Here is a 5,686-nt window from a genome sequence, read left to right as displayed (position 1 = left end):
TAACGCTATGGTTAGTTTTATCTTAATTCTTCTTTCATAGTTGCAAGTGCTTGCGAGAGGGGTTAATCAGAAGTGGGAGGCTTGTTCTAGTAAGAGCAGTACCCAAGCACTTGTCCACCCACATATCAAATTATCAAAGTAGCCAACGCGAATCAAACAAACATGATGAAAGTGAGTAGATAAAATTGCCGTGTGACCTAAAGAACTCTTAGCTTATTATAAGAGACCATTGTGGCCTGCCCTTTGAATCTAAAATGATTGGTCTACTTTTCTGAACTTTAGTTACTATTGCTACTTGTCACCTACTACAAATTATCTCGCTATCGATCTACACGTTACCGATAGTTTCGGTGCTTGCAGAAAATACCTTGATGAAAACCACTTGTCATTTCCTTTTGCTCCTCGTTGGGTTCAACGCTCTTAATTATCAAAAGTACTACGATTTATCAACTATACTTGGGGGTTATCAAGGCTCCTTTCTGGTGCCGTTGCCGGGGAGGGAAGCACCTTTGGCAAGGAAACATTTATATTACGTGGTGAAATTTACTATTACTAATTAGTAGGGAAAACAATCCTTTGAGGGGTTTGTTTAGGGTATGTTCACCTCGATCGGAAGCACAAAGAGATGCTCCTCAACCTACTGCATCTATTTAAAATATTTATTATGAGATTCCTTCGGGTATGATAGAGAAGCTGCTAGCTAATCCTCATGCAGGAGATGGAACATTACATCCTGATATGCACCTAATCTATGTGGACGAAGTTTGTGGATTATTTCAGCTTGCAAGTTTACCAGAACATGAAGTTAATAAGAAGGTTTTATCTATATCATTGTAGGGAAAGGAATTGACATGGTATAGGCTATGTTATGATATTGGAACATGGGATCTGAGCCGATTGAGATTGGAATTTCATCAACGGTTTTATCTTATGCATCTGGTTCATAATCATCGGAATTATTGAATTCAGATGATAGTACATGATGTTCATCATGGTCGGAACATGGTAGGAGAAAGCATCGCTAAATCTTGGGGAGGCTTAAGTACATGATGTACACATGTCCCAATCATGAGCTCCCAAAAGAAATTAGCTTACAATTTTTTTATGCTCAGCTTTCTCATGATTATCAAATCATGCTCGATTCTTGTTCGATTGGCTCCTTTATGAAGAAAACTATTGAATTCAGATGGTATCTTCTAGAAAGAATTAAATGAAACTCTGAAGATTTGGAACTCGACAAAGGTAATGAGTCGCGTATAATACTTGAGTTTGATTGTGTTAAATATTTTATGGATATCGATGATTTTCATAAGTTTAGCACTAAATATGGACTTTGCTCTAAGATAGTAGCCTCTTTTTGTGAATCATTTGCGACTTATGCTGATCTCCCCAAGGATGAGTGGTTTGAATATCATCCCCCTGTTAAAGAAAAGATTGAGGAGCCCATTATAGTTAAACATGAAACTATCATTTACAATGTTGATCCAGTTGTTCCTACTGCTTATATTGAGACACCACTGATGACGCACAAGCATTGGGGATCAATTGTAGTCCTTTTGATAAGTCAGAGTGTCGAACCCAACGAGGCGCAAAAGGAAATGACAAGCGGTTTCTAGCAAGTCAATGTCTGCAAGCACTAAAACTGTCGGTAACAAGTAGTTTGATAGGTAGATAATTTGTATCAAGTAACAATAGTAAAAATAAGTGCAGCAAGGTAGCCCAATCCTTTTTGTAGCAAAGGACAGGCCAAAACAATCTCCTATAGTAAGCAAAGCGTTCTTGAGGACACACATGAATTTCATCTAGTCACTTTCATCATGTTGGTTTGATTCACGTTCGCTACTTTGATATTTTGATATGTGGGTGGACCGATGCTTGGGTGTTGTTCTTACTTGAACAAGCCTCCCACTTATGCTTAACCCCTCTTGCAAGCATCCACAACTATGAAAGAAAAAATAAGATAAAATCTAACGATAGCATTAAACATATGGATCCAAACCAGCCCCTTACAAAATATCACATAAACTAGGGTTCAAGTTTCTGTCACTCTAGCAACCCATCATCTAATAACTACTATACGATGCATTCCCTTAGACTCGTAGATGGTGAAGTGTCATGTAGTCAACCTTCACATAACACCGCTACCGGAATCACAACATACATATCATTAAAATATCGAACGAATATCAAATTCACATGATTACTTATTGATGTCTACTACGCAATCTTCTTCTTGTAGACTCGTGTTGGGCCTCCAAGCGCAGAGTTTTGAAGGACAGTAGCAAATTTTCCTCATGTGGATGACCTAAGGTTTATCAATCCATGGGAGGCATAGGATGAAGATGGTCTCTCTCAAACAACCCTGCAACCAAATAACAAAGAGTCTCTTGTTTCCCCAACACACCCAATACAATGGTAAATTGTATAGGTGCACTAGTTTGGTGAAGACGTGTTGATACAAGCATAATATGGATGTTATGAATATATTTTCATAATGTGAATAAAAAACAACAAGGTAACAAGTCATAAAAGTGAGTAAAAATGGTATTGCAATGCTTGAAAACAAGGCCTAGGGTTCATACTTTCACTAGTGCAATTTCTCTCAATAATGATAACATAATTGGATCATATAACAATCCCTCAGCATGTAACAAAGAATCACTCCAAAGTTACTTTCACGGAGAACATAAGATGAAATTGTTTGTAGGGTACGAAACCACCTCAAAATTATTCTTTCTGGTCGATCTATTGGGTCATACTAAAATAACACCACATCATACACATCAATCAACCCTAATGTCACCTAGATACTCCAATGTCACCACAAGTATCCGTGGGTCATTTAGACGATATGCATCACAAAATCTCAGATTCATAATATTCAATCCAACACAAAGAACTTCAAGAGTATTCCAAGATTTCTATCGGAGAAAGGAATATGAAAACATGTACCAACCCCTACGCATATATGACCCCAATGTCACTACGAGAATCCACAAGTTGATAACCAAAACATACATCAAGTGGATCAATAGAACATCCCATTTTCACCATGGATATCCTATCGCAAGACATACATCAAGTGCTCTCTCATCCAAAGATTCAATCTAACATAACAAAACCTCAAAAGAAAAGATTCAATTCATCACAAGGTAGAGAGGGAAGAACACCATAAGATCTAGCTATAGTAACAAAGCGATACATCAAGATCATGCCAAATCAAGAACACGAGAGAGAGAGAGAGTGCTAGAGAGAGAGAGAGATCAAACACATAGCTACTGGTACATACCCTCAACCCCGGGGGTGAACTACTCCCTCCTCGTCATGGAGACCGCCGGGATGATGAAGATGGCCTCCCGTGATGGTTTGCCCCTCCGACAGGGTGCCGGAACGGGCTCCCGATTGGTTTTCGTGGCTATAGTGAATTGCGGCGGCAGAACTCCTGATCTTGGTTTCCTTATGAATGTTTCTCTATTTATAGGAATTTTTGGCATCGGTTTCACGTCCGGGGGGTCCACGGGGCAGCGACAAGGTAGGGGGGAGTGCCCTCCACCCTTGTGGCTGCCTCGGGAGTCCTCAGTTCCATCTCCGATACTCCGTGGGCTTCTTTTGGTTCATAAAAAAATCATCATAAAGTTTCAGCTCGTTTGTACTCCGTTTGGTATTCCTTTTCTGTAAAACTCAAAAATAAGGAAAAAACAGAAACTGGCACTGGGCTCTAGGTTAGTAGGTTAGTCCCAAAAAAATATATAATAGCATATAAATGCGTATAAAACATCCAAGATGGATAATATAATAGCATCGAACAATCAAAAATTATAAATACGTTGGAGATGTATCAAGCGTCCCCAAGCTTAATTCCTGCTCGTCCTCGAGTAGGTAAATGATTAAAACAAAAAAATTGTGGAAAGCTACCAAACATATTTTATCCATAATCTTCTCTATTGTGGCAAGAATATTTAGATCCATAAGATTCAAAACAAAAGTTTAATATTTGCATAAAAACAATAGTACTTCAAGCATACTAATAAGGCAATCATGTCTTCTCCAAATAACATGGCCAAAGAAAGTTATCCCTACAAAATCATATAGTCTGGCTATGCTCCATCTTCAGCACACAAAGTATCTAAATCATGCACAACCCCGATGACAAGCCAAACAATTGTATCATATTTTTTATGTTCTCAAGCCTTTTCAACTTTCACGCAATACAGGAGCGTGAGCCATGGACATAACACTATAGGTGGAATAGAATATGGTGGATGTGGAGAAGACAAAAAGAAGGAGATAGTCTCACATCAACTAGGCGTATCAATAGGCTATGGAGATGCCCATCAATAGATATCAATGTGAGTGAGTAGGGATTACCATGCAACGGATGCACTAGAGATATAAGTTTATGAAAGCTCAAAAATAAACTAGGTGGGTGTGCATCCAACTCGCTTGTTGATGAAGACCTAGGGCAATTCGAGGAAGCCCATTATTGGAATATACAAGCCAAGTTCTATAACAAAAAATTCCCAATAGTATATAAAAGTGATAACATAGGAGACTCTCTATCATGAAGATCATGATGCTACTTTGAAGCACAAGTGTGGAAAAAGTATGGAGACCCATCCCCACTAGTGAGGGAATCATAGCTTCCATCATCCTTTCCTCACATGGGACAATGCTCTAATAATGATGATCATCATAGTTTTATTTACTTACAACTCAAGAATTACAACTCAATACTTAGAAGAAAATATGACTCTATATGAATGCCTCCGGCGGTGTACTGGGATGTGCAATGACTCAAGAGTGACATGTATAAATGATAAATGGTGGCTTTGTCACAAATAGGATGTCAACTACATGATCATGCAAAGCAATATGACAATGATGAGCATGTCATAATAAACGGGATGGTGGAAGTTGCATGGCAATATATCTCGGAATGGCCATGGAAATGCCATAATAGGTAGGTATGGTGGCTGTTTTGAGGAAGGAATATTGTGGGTGTAATGCACCGGCGAAAGTTGAGCGGTACTAGAGAGGCTAGCAATGGTGGAAGGAGAGAGTGTGTATAATCCATGGACTCAACATGAGTCATAAAGAACTCACACACTTATTGCAAAAATCTATTAGTTATCAAAATAAAGTACAACGTGCATGCTCCTAGGGGGATAGATTGGCAGGAAAAGACCATCGCTCGTCCCCGACCGCCACTCATAAGGAAGAAAATCAATAAATAAATCATCCTCCCACTTCATCACATAATGGTTCACCATACGTGCATGTTGTGGGAATCACAAACTTTAACACAAGTATTTCTACAATCCAGAATTACTCGCTATCATGACTCTAATATCATCATCCTCATATCTCAAAAGAATCATAAGGAATCAAACTTCTCATAGTATTCAATGCACTTATTATATGAAAGTTTTTATTATATCCCTCTTCGATGCCCATCATATTAGGACAAAATTCATAACCAAAGCAAATTACCATACTATTTAGAAACTCTCAAAATAATGTAAGTGAAGCATGAGAGCTCAAGAATTTCTATAAACTAAAACCAACGCCGTGCTACAAAAATATATAAGTGAAGCACTAGAGGAAACTTGCGTAGCTCAAAAGATATAAGTGCAGCACATCGATCATTCTAATAAATCACGATTCATGTGTGTCCCTCTAAAAAGGT

The sequence above is a fragment of the Triticum aestivum genome, chromosome 3B, assembly GCF_018294505.1.
Source record: "Triticum aestivum cultivar Chinese Spring chromosome 3B, IWGSC CS RefSeq v2.1, whole genome shotgun sequence".
NCBI lineage: Eukaryota > Viridiplantae > Streptophyta > Magnoliopsida > Poales > Poaceae > Triticum > Triticum aestivum.
The sequence above is the reverse complement of the archived record's forward strand: the minus strand, read 5'-3'. Positions refer to the sequence as shown.